Source organism: Bos mutus, chromosome 1, assembly GCF_027580195.1.
Source record: "Bos mutus isolate GX-2022 chromosome 1, NWIPB_WYAK_1.1, whole genome shotgun sequence".
NCBI classification, from domain to species: domain Eukaryota; kingdom Metazoa; phylum Chordata; class Mammalia; order Artiodactyla; family Bovidae; genus Bos; species Bos mutus.
The window spans coordinates 28,091,020-28,108,565 of NC_091617.1; the positions used below are offsets into that span (position 1 = coordinate 28,091,020).

Consider the following 17,546-nt stretch of genomic DNA (forward strand, 5'->3'; position numbering starts at 1 on the left):
AAATAAGTCTATTTCGGACAATTGAAAAGAGGGCATCATCAATTAGTATTTTTTTTTTAGTCATATAGTTATGGTTGAGTTCTCTATCTCATTATAACTATGGTTTTAAGACTTTAATACCTCATTTAGCTTAATGACAAAGCAGTAAGAGTGTACACAATTCCTTAACCCACTTGAAATTTATGTATTTTTTTTTAACCTTCCATATATTAAAAAGCAATCTGACCTAAGTGGAGATTAAGTCATCACAATCAACTCCAGAATTGTAAATCTAAACTCTGCAGTAAAATGAGTATTTCTGGTAATTAACTGCTTTAGATAAGTTACTTTGAATTTTGAAAACTTACTCAAAGTTAAAAGAGGAAAAAAAAAAACAAAACAGAAATCCAAACAATCCAATTAGTATAAAAAGAGGCCAGGAGATTCCAGATTGTTTGGCTAAGCCATGGGGAAGGTAAAACGAATATTCATTTAAGGCTTAAAAAAACAATTTCTGTTTAACAAAAAGAAATGAACAGATCAAAACTGCTCTATTTTACATAGAAATTTCTAATATCTATATTTTTTACTTTTTAATTAATAACCTTTTCTTTCAGAGCAGTTTTGGGAGTGAAAGTCACTCAGTTGTGTCCAACTCTTTGTGACTCCATTGACTATACAGCCCATGGAATTCTCCAGGCCAGAATACTGGAGTGGATAGCCTTTCCCTTCACCAGGGGATCTTCCTAACCCAGGGATTGAACCCATGTCTCTCACATTGCAGATGGATTCTTTACAGGTTGAACTACAAGGGAGCAGTTTTGAGTTCACTGCAAAAATTGAAAGGAAGTATACATCTATACTTTTTTAACAAGTGTGCTCCATGAGAATTTCAGAAAAAAAGTCTTGAATAAATGTGCATACTGACAACTCATTCTTAACAATGTTTTGAAAAGGACAGACTTTCCTAATTTGTCCATTTGATTAGTAATGTATATTTTACTTCTGAAAGGCAAACTGAAAGTTACTTTTAGCTCAAAATACCTCAGAGTAGGAACAAAATCTGTTTAAATAGGAAATCTCTTGGGCAGATTTATGAAGATATGAATATGTAAAGCAGAGATCACAAACTGTCCCTGGGCCTGATCTGACATGCACTACTGTTTTGTTTATCTTGCAGAGGATAGGAACCCCTGAACAACAGAGGTTTGAACTGCATAGGTCTACTTATATTTTTTAATAAATACAGAGTCATCCCTCTATAATCTCAGATTTTGCATCCTTAGCTAAAGAGGGATCATTGTATTCCTTGTACTATGCCATATGCCGTATAATTAAAACTACGGTTTTTCTAGTAGTCATGTATGGATGTGAGACTTGAACCATAAAAAGGCTGAGTGCTGAAGAACTGATGCTTTTGAACTGAGGTGATAGAGAAGACTGCAAGGAGATCAAACCAGTCAATCATAAAAGAAATCAATTTTGAATATTCATTGGAAGGACTGACGCTGAGGTTGAAACTCCAATATTTTGGCCACCTGATGTGAAGAACTGACTTATTGGAAAAGACCCTGATGCTGGGAAAGATTGAGGGCAGGAGGAGAAGGGGACGACAAAGGATGAGATGGTTGGATGGCATCACCAATTCAATGGATGTAAGTTTGAGCAAGCTCCAGAAGATAGTGAAGTACAGGGAAATCTGGCATGCTGCAGTGCATGGGGTGGGAAAAACTCGGACACGACTGAGCAACTGAACAACAATAATGCCATTTTATATAAGGGACTTGAGCATTGGTGGATTTTGCTATATGCTGGGGCTCCTGGAATCAATCCCCTGAAGGTCTTGAGGGACAACTGTGCTATAAATTTTTCAGTTTGAATTTCTTTCTTTTTTTTTTTTTAGTTTACAGCTTTTATTTTTTTCATAAAATATGCAATTACTTTTTTTGACTCATATTGTATGCATTTATTTTATTTTTTATTCTTTTTTTTAACTTTACAATAATTTCTAAAGATGGCATATGTACTTTTGGGATCCTTTCAGTCTTATCACACCACATTCTCATATCAAACTTAATGATTCATTTACATCAATCCAGCTTGGACTGGTGGACATGTTCTATCAACTTCTAACATAAATGTCATGGACAAAATGTTTCCAAGGTAGACACACTGAAATGGGAAAATAGTGTCCTAATATCTACAAAGATAAAAGAAGTAAAAAAGTCAATGATATTACAATTCAAAGTACAAAACAAGATGATGTCAATTTAATAATTAAAAAAAGTTCCTGCCCAATATCACATAGTTGATTAAAGGCAGAGTTACCAAATATCCTATTGAATCCTATTACCACAATATTTAATCTACCCTCTTCCTGTCCCAACGGTGTTATGATGTTGTTGTTTAGTCACTAACTCATGTCTGATTCTTTGCAACTCCATGGACTGCAGCATGCCAAGTTTCCATGTCCTTTACTGTCTCCCAGAGTTTATTTAAATTCATGTTGATTGAATTGGTGATGCGATCTAACCATCTCATCCTCTGCTGCCCCCTTCTTCTGCCTTCAATCTTTCCCAGCATCAGGGTCTTTTCCAATCAGGAATCCATCTCCCTGACCATGGATCAAACTCATGCCCTCTGCATTGGGAACTCAGAGTCCAAGCCACTGAACCACCAGGGAAGTCCCAAAAGGAGTTATAAAACTGCGTTTAACATACTTGGCTGTAACAATGTGAGTAGACAGATTCTTGGTATGAATAAACAGAAAAAGAATTTCCTGTGGTATTAAGAAATAATAATGAAAATGGAACATCTAATTGAAAAGTTCAAATGAGTTTAAAAAATACTAACCTCTATTTCTCTAAAAAGGCTTCCTGGATGGCCCAGTGGTAAACAATCTGCCTTCCAATGCAGGAGATGCAGGAGACATGGGTTCAATCCCTGGGTCAGTAAGATCCCTTGGAGGAGGAAATGGCAACCCACTCTTGTATTCTTGCCTGGAAAATCCCAAGGACAGAGGAGCCTGGCGGGCTACTGGTCCACGGGGTCACAAAGAGTTGGACATAACTGAGCACACAGCATAATGAAACATTGCTCTAAAATGTTCTTGTTCAGGTGCTAAGCCATGTCTGACTCTTTCTGACCCAATGGACTGTAGCCATCAGGCTCCTCTGTCCATGGTATTTTCCAGGCAAGAAAACTAGAGCAGGTTGCCATTTCCTATTCCAGGGGATCTCCCAGACCCGATTCAGGGATTGAATCTGTGTCTCTTGAGTCTCCTGCATTGGCAGGTGGGTTCATTACCACTAGTGTCACCTGGGAAGCCCAGATAACCAGAACTATGCTGCTGCTGCTGCTGCTGCTAAGTCGCTTCAGTCGTGTCCGACTCTGTGCGACCCCATGGACTGCAGCCTACCAGGCTTCTCCGTCCATGGGATTCTCCAGGCAAGAACACTGGAGTGGGTTGCCATTTCCTCCTCCAATGCATGAAAGTGAAAAGTGAAAGTGAAGTCGCTCAGTCGTGTCTGACTCTTAGCGACCCCATGGACTTCAGCCTACCAGGCTCCTCCATCCATGGGATTTTCCGGGCAACAGTACTGGAGTGGGGTGCCATTGCCTTCTCCCAACCAGAACTATATACCTGAGTAAATGCATGGACATGATCCAGAAATCAAAGTTGAAAAAGAGCAGGTTATAGAGAGGTAACAGTATCACTGCAACAAAGATGTAGCTTTCTTTTTCATTTTTCTTACACTATGTAAACTTCCAACTTAAGGTTGACAATGTATTTAATTATAAAAATATATCTATTCCAGGTAACTGAAGTTAAATTACAAGAGGACAGCCAGGCTGGGAGTCTTCCAGACAAATCTCCAGATTTCGTGATTCATTGGGAAGATCTACGGGACTTAGCACATAGGCATGCTCATGGCTATGATTTATACATACAGTGAAAGGATAAAAAGCATAATGGGCAAAGAGAAAGGTGTATGGGGCAAAGTTCAGAGGAGTCTAGATGTAAGCTTCCAAGAGTCCTTGTCTCCTGATGGAATCACACTTAATTCCTCTAACAACAAACTGTCACAACACTTGTGAAATGCTGTCTACCAGGGAAGCTCATTAGAGTTCAGTTCTCAGCAATTTTAAAGGGGGCTAGTGAAATCTTATATATATATGTTAAAAATCTAAATATAAAGGACGTCCAATGTGAGGTACTCCTGTTTTGCACCCTACCTTCCAAAAGTTACATGAATGATGAACTTATTAAGCTTATACATGAATGAAATAGTTCACTGAATCTAAGATCTGCCTTTTAAATAGAACACCAGAACAACTTTAAGGAATATATATTAGTGAAAATATAAATTTCTGAAAGATGTCTATTACTATTTCTACTATCATAAATTTCAAATGCAGCACCCATAAATTGCATTTTCCTTCTTTGAGGGGGCTGAGAAGAAGAGCCCATGATGTATTCCAAATTATGACTGAATTACAAATATTACTCAATGAGCTCTTCAGTAATAAATGAACTGAATCATCTCAATTGAATGGTTTGCCTTGAGTCAAAGTAGGAAAATGTCTGGCAAAGGGTACAATAAAAAAGGCAATTTACTTTTTCTACTTCAAAATGTCATCAGACAGCCTGTAACACAGTTGATATATCCAGTTGATTAGAGTCCCATAAAAATTTAAAGCAGAATTTAAGAACACTGTTTTACTTGGTATGTTATAGCAGACAAGGTAGGACTTTGATTTTAAGATTATTCCATTGACACAAAGCCTTTAAAGTCTATTCATAGAAACCACAAAATAGCCTAGTTGCCAAACAATTGGAGGAGTTAGATGTTAAAATTTAGAAGGGTATGCTAACAAATACATACTGAGAAGCCAGCTTGAATGTATTTGAGAAGTAACCTATTTTAGTTCTATCTTAAATCAATTAGCATATAAATTAGAAACAAACACTATATCATCTATACTACCTAAGATCAATTGATTGGCTTACTCACGTATTTTATGAAGCAAAAAAAAAAGAAAACCAAAATTTCAAAAAATGAAATGCAGCTGACTTTCGTGTAAATTATAAACCACTAAAACTGTTTAAATCACAGGTGTCTGATATAGAAACTGAATATATCAATGGATAATATATATATTTACAGATTTCTGGCAATCAAAATAATCAGGATTCTAACTGGTGTGGATGTCTGAAATATTCAACCTGTAATCAAGTAATGGGAATTTATTAAGACAATTTTGTCACACACAGATAATTCTAATATTAAGATTTTTAGGAAATATCCCTAAAATCAAAACTGTTGATTGTCTCACATCTTGCAAATGAACTTTATAATGAAATAAAACATAGTCAAATTTTCTTGGCAAGCAAGTATAATCAGTCGTAACAACATTTATTAGATGTAGTTACATTTTCTAATTCAAAACCATTTGTGGACTGTTGTATTTATTTCTGGTCCTGAGTAACTTCTAGGATTTTCAAAATCAGCAACTTATTTCACTAGATGCTACTAATTGTACTAGTATTGTATAGTAACAAGTAAGAGACATTATTAAGTTTGGCCAAATATTAAAAAAATGAAGAAAAATTATATATTCCTCTTAGCTATTACACAGTCTTTGAAGCTGAATTGCTATTTAAAAAGTACATCATAAAACCATGAAGCAAAAGTTACATGTTTTGATCTGGGTATTTCAACTGAAGCTGCAGACTGACCTTGAACAAAGAAAGTACTTTCCGGTTGTTGTTGTTGTTTTTAATTCTTTTATAGAAAAGGTATGGCATGTCAAATAGAAGGACAGAGTCAAATCATAATGAAAATAACACTTTCTTAAAGGAAGATATTCTAAAACGTCACCACTGAAAGCGGGTAATATCTTACTATCTACACTATTTAAATTTTTTTTAAAACTTAATGTCACTATAATTTTAATTAAATTAGCCAATAAAGGGAAAATGCTTTTTACTTTGTCAACAAATTATACTGTCAGTCAACTGGAATTTATTGAGAAATTTTTTTAAAGATGAAAAAGTACAAAAAGTGATTATTCATATCTAATACAATATAATAATATCTATTCAATATAATAAAATGAATCTGGGTCTTTAGAAACAGAATTATATTATAGCTACTGTATATATTACTTTTAAATAACATTAGGTAGCAAAAAGCACATGACTCTAATGAGATAAAAATATTAACTACTAAAAGTCTGTAATAATATAAATTTCAAAACATTGGTTTTTATTATAAAATATGGTTTTGAAGTTTTCTTTCCAATATCACATTTTTTATTTCAACTTATATAACTTTCTTTTATTTAAATTAATATACAGTTTAATCATATTATATCCACTGAGCCCTGGTTATCTAAATTCATTATTACAATAAAACAGTTTCTGTCCCTTAAGGCCTAAATTGTACTTAGCTTATTAAATACTGAATTAAAATTAACTCCATTTATATTATCTATAAGTCTAATCAGGTATTCTCTAGGAAATAAGTAGGAATGGATAGCATATTTTACTTTTATATGCTAAATGATTCCAATTATACTTTTACTAAAAAAAAAAAAATTCAACTTGAGGAATTTTCAAGTCTCCTTTTTCTCTAAATTTATATTCTTAACAAGCTTGGTTGCCTGCTCAAGTAAGATGAGAAAAAGGTACAGTTTACAGGAAGTGTGTATGTACATGCTTGGGGCTGGGAAGCAGAATGGTAAGGGACCTTCAGTGAAAGTAAAAGTTTTTCAGTCTGACACAGGGAAACAAATAAATCTAAAGTAACTAACAATCCTCTATGATAATGATTACAATATGATTAAGAAATTAATAAATTTTCATATTACTTATTTTTAAATTGATTTATATTTCTCTGCCTTCTCACAAAAATTGCAAAGGTGATTTTTCAAAGCATTAGAGCAGATAAAATATACTATTAACATTTGGAGAAAATTTAGAAACATCTTTATCAAAGTGGAGGGCCCCCCAAAGTTGAGCAACTCAAGGTCCAGAAAGCAGAAAGCCAAGTTAAATCATTTCCTATAATGAAACATAAGGGAGGTCTTACATGAAATTTTTACATATTTCATCTGAACAATCACTGCTCTTTTACACAACAAATCACTATAGGTTATCTAGGTTAGCTAAGGACATATACAGATAGGTATATGTCATTGATAGATATACATATACAGATAGGTATATGTCATTATAGGTATACAAATACACATCCATCTTTTTCAAACAAGATTAAAAATTCCACCTTATATATAAAATGAAGATAATTACTGCTTCAGATCAAAGCTGACAGTGACTTAAACATAGATAGATATACATTACTGACAAATATTAAACTACAATTGATAATTAGCTTTTAAAAACTTATTTTAATGGTAAAAGTTTGGAAACACTATTCACCTATCAGTATTTCTCCTTTTTTAGTTTTTCCCTTCTGACTGATTTCTCATAGATTAACTGTAATTATAATAGTTCTATTGTAGAAAAAAAATTCGTGATTTGATAATTTTCCATCATCTTATTAAAATTTGTAATTAGATATGTAATGTTTATTTACTTATATTTAGCCAGCTTCATTTCAAAAGACTGACTTGAGGCAAATTAAAGACAGGTACATATAAACAGCATCAGAAGTAAAGGAGAAGAATACAAGCTACGGAGAACAAGGTCTGTAGATAAACAAATATAAAGCACCTGGGAATTAATTTTCTTTCCTAAATAATTTCCAAAATAATTATGATTTTACAGACTCTACTGACTCTAAGACGATTTTCCTTGACTATTCCCCTTAAACAACAAATATTTTAAGATAATATTCAGGAGAAGTATTCTTTTAGTCTATATAAAGTTATGGATATTTACAATACTAAAAAAGTTGCAGTGCAGCAGTGCACAACGACCACTAAGTAGACAAGCACTCCGGGCAGATGATGTGCTGGGAAATACCAGTTGCATGGGGACAGATAAAGCAGAAGGAAAAGAACAGCACCTACGAATAGCTCTTCAGGAAACTGTGTGTACATGCCTCTGTGAGTGTGTGTTCTGAAGGTGGGAAATTGAAGACAACTTCATGGGAAGCTGCTATTTAATCATATTTTAATTTCAACTACATCTCCTTCAGCAGTTTTCAAATTTGTACTAATCTTGCTAATTAATACATAGTTCTCTAATGTCTATTTGTACACATTCCTACAAACAAAGGGAGTTAGAATTTAGTGTTTTGGCTAGACTAGAACAGAAAATATGGGTGTTACATAGAAAAGAGAAAGAAATTCAAATTCACTGAGTGTTGACTGATTTCTAGTCCTCACATATTACATAGTCTCACTTGCCAAGGCTGTAATATCAAGTGTGTGTTACATGGTTGGAGAATCTGAGATTTTCAAAAGTTAAATAAAATGTTCAAGGTCACTCAACTAATAAATACAGGTGGAACTCAACTTTCTGAGTCCAAAATCTCAACTCTTAAGTATACTATGATAGCATGACTATGTGTGAATTACTTTTTGTTTTTGGCAATTTCCTTGGGTCAACAATTTTTTAAAACCACATACTCATAGCAACAACATGTGGTCATGTCAGCTGTATGAGCTTAGGCAAGGCACATAACTTCTCCAGGCCTCGGTTTTCTCAACTGCAAAATGGAAGATAATTTCAGCACACTCCTGAAAGGGGGTTAAATAAGATAATGTGTCTAATGTGATTAGCAGTGTTTGAGATAACAGCAGGATAGATTAAGGAGAGCACCTACTAGATGATAAGAGATTTTAAATGTATTTGTTTACATATAAATTAAATATAAATTGAAATAAACCAATATGTTCTAATACTTATAATATCTTTTCATACTGAAAATAAATTTTCAAAAGATGAGCATGTGTCAGCTAATATAATAAAATGAGCCTTTTTTCTAGTGGACTCAGCAAGTGAGTTGTTACAGACTCTTTAGCAGATTCTCACTTCCATGGTCATCATCCTAAGCCTTATTTTTTAATTCTGCATTTACTTTTTTTCTGGAATAGTGTAGTGCATTCAACAAATATTTCTTGTTTATCTGCTTTGTGTCAGGCTCAGTGCGCTGGTGATACAGTCATGAATGGAAAGCATACAATACTCATTGCATGGAGTTTTGTGTCTAATGGGAGAGACAGACATTTTACAAATAACACAAATGCATTTAATTACAACAGTGACTGATAACACAGAAAAAAGTATGGTAGTATTACACTGCAATGAGAAAGGATCTGTTAATACAGTATGGAAAAGGAAGCGAAGCTCCTGAAAAAAATTACATTGAAGGTGGAGGTCTACAGGATAAACTGGACAATAAATCATCCAAACTTACTGGAGATCACCTTAAACTTAGTTCAGAAGAGCTGTCAATCACTTCTGACAGGCACAGCAAGAATATATTTGTATTATATACTATCAGTTCTGAAGTGTAACTTTTAATATGGGCCTCCTTTCAAAATCAATTCTAATACAGTCCATGCAATCATATTTTGTGGAATGCTATCTAAAATATTAGTCATCAAATAAACAGGTGAGAGCCAAGAAAAAATCAGAGAGAAACAGTTTTATGTGGGAATTTTGTGAATGAACTCTTAATACTATTTATTTGTTTGAGTCATATTTCTCCAGAATTTTCTCTTCTATTTATTTATTTAACTTGGTCAATAAATTTATTATTGTCTTTATCCAAAAAAATCTTCATAGAAAATTATGCTTTGGTTTATCAGCTCCAGTGGCCCATTCCTGAACTCTGTGTAGGTTTACCTTCTTCTAAGCTACTCCATCTTTCTTCTGGACATTTGACACTCTGAGATGATTCTACCTCTTCTTTTAACCTTCTTTCTTGGGCTTCTTCTTATGAGGAGATGTTTCTCTGCTACAGCATCATAAGCTTTCTTAGGTATCTCCTCAGTCATATCTAGAGTCACATTGTTCTTTATGTACTGAGAGCATTATTTCTTGTAAGCATCTTCATCTTCTTCAATCAGGTAACATGTATAATCTGCAACTTCCCAAACTATGATGTGCTTCTAGTGTCCTTCTACAAAGGATTCCTTGCTTTCTGAATCATAATCAGAGGGATAGACAAGTCTTCATCCACAACTCCCTTCAGGACCCCAAAACCTTTACTTTAAGTAGTAGTTCTGGCAGCCCTGCATCCAAATAGCAGGTGAAGGCACCAGGTTGACCATCAATGGTCTCCATGTCGTACCCACCTTCAGTCACCCCCACTTGTCCTTCACAGATCTTGTCCACACCAAACCTAGTGAGAGTCTGAGGGTCAGCAGGTGGCTAGTCGAACAGGTCACAGGATAATTTTCCAGGGCAGCCTTCACACCATATTTTGGAAGTTGATGAGCATAAGCCACACAAACTAACCTATCTCCTTCTACATTGAAGAAGCAGTCTGACAAATGGTATCTCTTTTGGTTATGTGAACTATCACCCTGTATTTGACTGTGTTGTACTTGTTTTTATCCTGGATTTCCAAGCATTTCTGAGCATAGTAATCAGCTTTACCCTCTCATCTTCCTCCAAATTTCGCTTGGTGTCTCTTGAAATAGGCCTTATTCCTGATACCTTTAACAAACCCCATCCTGCAGAACAGAGTGCCCACTGCTAGCCACTGACCTGCAGACTCAACACCTCCGGGGGTAGGAGTCGGGGCAGGCATAGGGAGATGGCTGAAGCCTGTGCTCAGGCACAGTAAGTAGCCAGAAACTTCCTCTTTAAAAAGAATACCTTTGGGATAATTTTCTTTCTGGCAAGTTACACTTCTGGGAAATTCCCACTCATGGTACAGTCTATTTCTCAATGAAGTCTCACACTTTTCTTGAATCCTGCCCCAACTACTGCCCCCTTTCAACTGAGACTCTTCTCTTTCCTCTGTCCCTTGCTCTCTCTGGCTCTTTAATCCCTGAACTGGCTCTCCATAGGATTTCTTCTTCTCTTTACCTTCCTTTTTCTTTTTTAACCCCTTTTCCTCTCTCCCTTTTATCTTTCCTTTTCCTCTCTTCCTTTTAAATCATCATTGATAAGGCAAAAGTGAAAGCCTATCAAACTAAACTAGCTATTGACTGAAACCATTAAATAAATAAATTCAATAATTTTGAAAAATGAAGAAAGCAAGTGCCTTGGTTTGATGCATTTTATGAGAAAATTAAGTCAGAATTCACTTAATGCACATCAAGAAGGCATTTTTAACACACACACACATAAGCAGCAAAGAATTAGGGGTCAAGAAAACCATTCTAGCCAATTTTGCCAAAATCAATTTAAGCACATAACCTTTCTAAACCTCAGAGTGACAATTTTTGACAAGAAGGTACTAGATTATTTTTTCTCCTTCTAATTTCAAATTTAATAAACTTTTTATTAAAGTGAAAGACTAATTCAAGATTAAAAGTTTTCTGAGTTTCAGGACACAAAGCAAATAATTTGAATCTTTTTACTAAATGCTAACATAGACCAGACCAAAAGGTTTATTACATCAAATAATGTGTTTTAGGCAATAACAGAATTCTAGATGATAGGAGAAAATAAACACACATACTAAGAAACACAACCATTCAGCACCTCCCAAAAACAAATATAAGAATTGTCCATTCCTCTTCTATCCCCAAACTCTACATATTACTCAAGTCTTACCATAAGCTTCACAAAATCTCCCTGACGATTCTTTAGTTAGCATGAAAGACACCAGGGGATAAACCAGTTCATGTAACCAGTCTTCCCAACACAACCATAATGTTATCACATAAGACATTATCACATAAATGTCTATGTGATAGAAATCATGTACTATACCTTTTTAAAAAAATTAATTTTAAATAAATTGACCTGAACTGAATTAATAATGTGTATAGAAAGCTAAGAAACTCATATAAAATTCAACATCAACTCTGAAACAGTAAAAAAAAAAAGAAACCAATATACATCACTTAAGAAATTGTTTTCAGAGTAATTGAAACATGAAATGGAAATTAAGAAAAAAAACTCTTAACTACATTGGAATAAATGCAACTTAAAGTTTATAGTATCAATACTTTAGATACCTACAAGTGTGGCTATATAATTAGTATGGTGTAGGCTTCTAGAAAGATATTTTCATAAAGAAAACTAAACAAGAAATTATTTGGAATGCTCAAATAAGATTATCCTCTTCTTTTTTTCCCTACAGTTTACAATCCCTGTTTAGGGGCCTTTTACAACATGTTTACCACTATGAAAAGTCAAATCATTAAACTCTTCACTAATCATATTTCCTTATTAATGCATAAATTTGTGTAAGTTTTAACACACATGGTCATTCATCCGAACATATACCCCAATTAAAAAAAAAATAATATATTCAGCCTCTAGTGAGAACAAATTCAGATTGGTCTGCATGTATAGCCTACACTGAAATAAGAATGCTTATGATTAAATATTGAAAATTTCCCCAAACGTTATATAAATCTCTGGTGACGACAGCAAAAGAAAGAAAGCACAAAAACATCAGTATCCTTAAGGAACCATCAGCTTCTTTTTGTTTGCTCCAGTTATAAATTTTGCATCTGTGCATTGCTGCCTAGATTTTCAAAGGGTTCTGCAATAATTAATTTAACAGTCTACCCATGGTGCTGTAATATAGCCAAGAACTTTTACATTTATATAATTTATAATATCCATATGAAGGACAGATTGAGATCCAGGTTGAGATGGGACTTATTTAAAAATAAGGGCTGGGTCACTCTGACTGGGCAGGATTTTGACCTGAATGGGGGATAAAAATCCAGTCTACGGTCTTAGTTACAAGGTCTGATATGATCAAGCACCAGTCTCTTACTGTGATTAGCTGCCTTCCACTGAGTACAAGCTATAGTGGCCTTCTTTCTGTTCCTTAAGCACAACCAAGCTCAACTTAGCCCGAAGATCTTCACATCTCTGCTTGGAATTCTCTGTCCGAGTTGGACCCAAGCTCAAATATCAAGCAGATTTTAATCAAATATGACCTCTGACAGAATTTTTCTATCCACCTAGGGAATATATATATATATATATATATATATATATATATAAAACTATGTCTTAAGCAAAGAATGTTATAATCGTGTTCATCTATGACTAGCTATATTAGCTCCTAAAGTCCCTTGGATCTAAGTCTGCTACTTTTACTAAAATTGGTTTTTGTTGGTGAAAATCACCGATTTGGATACTTGTTGAATATCAGCAGGTTACAGCTCATAAGATCACCAATGGTTTTGGGTTGGTGGTTAACTCACCCTTGTCAAACTACTCTCTCCAGTAAGAGAGAATCTGCAACCTAAACACTATGGTCTGCTTGTGCATTACACACAGATTAGGGGCTATGCCACATTGAAAACAAACAACAAAAAAAAAGCAGACAAAGAAAACAAACCTTTGCTCAATATGAAAGTAAGGAGAGGCACTATCTAGTTGAATCCACTGTGCTTCCCTTGAAAATTGCTCTTGAGATTTTATTTAAAAATATAAATTCTACCTGTTATTCTTTGATTAAATTACGCATTTGAGGAAAAGCTACTTATTTGGGCATCTTCTTTCTTTAGAAAATCACTCTCAAACTACACTTTCAATACATTTTTCAACCTGCACTGAAGGCCAAAGAGTAGGTTTGTGACATCTGCTTTTTCGTTGGCATGTATACTGTCATTGTGAACAGGTCCAACTACAAGACTCAATAACCCCGCAAACAGCAAACAACATGAGATAACTGTCAGAGTCATGATAAATCTGCTAACTCCTGAAGATGATGCCATGTCTCCTTTGGCTGCTGTCAGTCTGCCTTCGGGGGAGACAGGGAAAGAACAGAATACTACCCTTCAATGGGAATCTATAATAAGTCACATGCTTTATCCATATAATCCTATTTAACCTTTTCTTTGCATTCACATTAAGGGTTATCATCCTCTACAGATTAAGAAACAGAAACAAGAGATTTTATGTGATTTACCAAAATCACCTGGACAGATAAGTGAAGGACTGGAGCACTTGTACAGATCTGCCTGATGTTCCCCCATCCAAAATGGCCAAAATCTTTAAAGTCAGGCAAACTTTATCCATAGACACAGCAACTATACTAATGACTATAGCTCATATATTTCCTTGCCTCCCAAATTATCTTCTAATTTTTGTTGCCTACATTTTTTGTTTTGTTTTTGTTTTTTACTTTCTCTTATTATCATCCATATTATTAGCATTTTAGTGTAGCTCATGAAATTTTGGCTGTATCACAGGAAGTTCACAGAGGAGCAATGTGCCACTCCACTTGTCATTTTAAGTTGCCATTTTCAGAGTCCATTTGGTCATGGATGTTTCTTTTAATAATTACCATGACAATGTATTTCATTGTTGATATTATTGATTGCTAATGGCCAAACCTACTTTGAAAATAATAATACTAGAATTTTTAATGCAGATGTTAGATACTGTAAATATATAAATTGCTCACAACAGACCACAAATAGTGTAAATTTGGCAATCTGACTTGTCACTAACATAAAAATGCTATTCAAATTCATTCATAGCCAGTTACATGAAGGATAAAGGGGGGAAAAAAAGGAGAGGGAAAGGATATAAAATTTAATAAAGATGAAAATGTGAGCAGAGAATGAAACAGGCATATAAACAAGCAGAAAGGTCCATAAAAACAAAGCTATACACAAAAATGAGTATTACTCTGAAGTATAAATTTGTATCCTAATTTGCTGATTTTTTCCAACTGTTATGACATCCCATGTTATGTCTGGCCCATTGGTTCAAACTGACCTTCGTTTCACTACAGCTATAGCAGTACCAAGCGAGCAAGCATGTCTGTACACAATGCTTCCACATCTGTCCATCACCATCCAAGAATATAATTCCTTGACCTTTGATAAAGCAAGCTAATCAAAAGAATAAGTTCAGAGATCCTTTGTTTCATAGACACTTGCTAGTCTTTGGCAACAGCTGACTTTATGAAAAGTGTGTCTCTTTTAAAGATGAAAGAGAGGACTATCCAGTTGAAGACAATTGCATTTTGTGAATATTTGTCATGTTTACAGATAAAAGGCCTACATTTGTTTCTTATAATTCATAAACACTTCATAAGGAAAGGCCTCTTTGAAGGCTTATGATCATATTACAAGGCAGATATGATTTTGATTAATCGAGATTGCCTATGTATTTCCACTGTAGCCTTTAAGAGACAAAAGTTTGGAAGTGGCCCAACGCCCTCTAAACGTCATCACAATGGCTGGCTGAAGGAAAATACAACAGCTCTTCGAAGCTCCAGTGTTTGTTGGTAACACCTGTGATGGCAGGTGGCTCTTGATGAAAAGCAAAGCACCACTTTCCTCTTCAGTGGAGACCGTGATGGTCCACAGCAGGTCAGCTGACCAGGGTGCTTCCAGTTCAGTTTTATACTTCTGAAGAACTGGATTGTGAGCACTAACAAGTTCCCAATTTAGCCTGTTAGAAATTTAAAGAATGGTCTGCTTTCCCTCCCTTAACATACATTTTCCTTCACTAAGTATAGCAGGAGATGTAATCTAGTGACCTATCAGAATCCAATTTAAATTTAAATGATAGATTTTAAGATTTTTCAACTAGACATGTATTGAGGTTTGAAAAAATACTAATCTTCCCAGTATACTCCAGGGAGAAGAAACGAGGTAAAACAAACCAAAAAAATGAAAAAGAAGTATCACTGAAAGAGTGATTTTTTCCCCCCATTACCTGGTACACACATTATTTACATGGTGAGAGATAGAACAGAACCAAATCTTAATATGCTCAAGGTATTTTACAACAATTGCACTTTTCAGGTATAAAATGAATAGAAAATAGCATGGATACATTGCAGGCCTATACCAGGCAATGACTAGGAAACTTATGACTAAAATTTAATATGATATAGTCAGAACTCATCTGGTATATTAAATTTAGAATTCCAAATCTAAGAGGGATATAGACAAATTTAAGTTTGCTAATAAATAAGAATTCAAAACCACGTAATGCAATAGGAAAAACAATTGGGGAGAAAGTGGAAATACACATTCTGCAAATAGAAAGAGCCCCAGGGTATTATACTCAAAGGCACACCATAGAGAAAAGTGATTGGATCTGTTTTGTGAGTGTCCATGGGTTATAAATTGATAGACAGATTTTTAACTCAATGTAACAACAAATTTCCTAATGGAGAAACCTATTCAAATATGGAATAGGCTACCTCATGAGATTGGTTTCACAGTACTGAAGACATCTAAGAGGAAGCAGAAACAGAGATGCTGAAGAAAAGACTGAAGATTAAACTCTGTTACTGAGGTCTCTTGAAAGACTTGAGTCTATGAATTTTCCAGTAAAGAATTGCCTACAATAGGAGAGATTGACAAAGAGAGCATCTCAGAGTAAAATAAACACCAACATACAATAAGTAACATCATCTAGTAGCAGAAGTAACTGTAACTAAAACATAGTTTATAAATGCTTCTTTGATGATGTGTTAGGCAATACCCAAGTATAAACAAGGTGACAAGTTTGAATTGTGAAAACCAAGATGTTACTGATGAAATTTCTAGAAAAATAATGTATTGAGAAAAGAACAGTGATCTGCATTACACAAACATTTTCACAGATCTTAATAAAATGTGTTCACCAGTACTAATCCAGCACTGATGGGAAGAAAGAAATACTAGTTGGTAAATCCAAATTCTCCACTTATTGCAGGTTGTAGTAGCACCAATCAGGCAGAAATGGTCCATAAGATGCTTACTGTACCGAGACTGCATATTGTCTAGGACCAAGCAATGTTTACAGTGTTAATTTCATGCTCACTTTAAAAATCCTTAAAATTACTTACTTGAATTCAAAAACACTTTAGAATAAAACAAAGGTGACTTTCCTACTGAACACAAGGGTCCTGACTAACTTTTAAGGCATATGCTCCATCTAATATTATTAGATCATTTTTTTAAATATGAGGTTAGTGTGAGTGTCATCCCTATACTCAGTCTAAGCTATGGAAGGGGATTGTAAACTCTAAAGTTGAGGATTAGTTCAAGTCACGGTGATTTTAGTGGGCACTGATGTTTTAAGACTGCAAAAGCAGCAGATGTCCTGATCTGACTATTTAAACAAAAATTACTTTAAAAAATTATTTGAAAAATTATACCTATGTCAATCCACTTTTTAAAATGAAGACTACTTTCAAATACCCAGGAGAGGTAATAATAAATAGTTATTAACATTTTCATGTACTTTCCTTGAGCTAATGTGTTTCTTATGTAAAGAGGTTTCTAAAAAGATTTAATTAAACTTCTGATTTTGAGATAATTGGAGATTATCATGCAGCTACATAAAATAACAGGGAGAGATCCTGTGCAGACTTCACCAGTTTCCCCAAATGTTAATATCTGAAAAGCTATGGTACAAAATCCTAGCCAAGCTGTGGCACTGATACACTCAAGATACAAAATTACATCACAGGCGGCTCTTCTGATAGCCTTTTACA

General features: G+C 34.5%; 1 protein-coding gene and 1 pseudogene across 1 annotated transcript in view; both read right to left on the bottom strand.

The window, feature by feature from the left end:
* GBE1 (1,4-alpha-glucan branching enzyme 1) overlaps positions 1-17,546 on the bottom strand; it is a 314,187-nt gene that overhangs the window by 104,827 nt on the left and 191,814 nt on the right. The window lies entirely within an intron of this gene.
* LOC138990545 (large ribosomal subunit protein uL18 pseudogene) lies at positions 9,734-10,631 on the bottom strand (annotated as a pseudogene).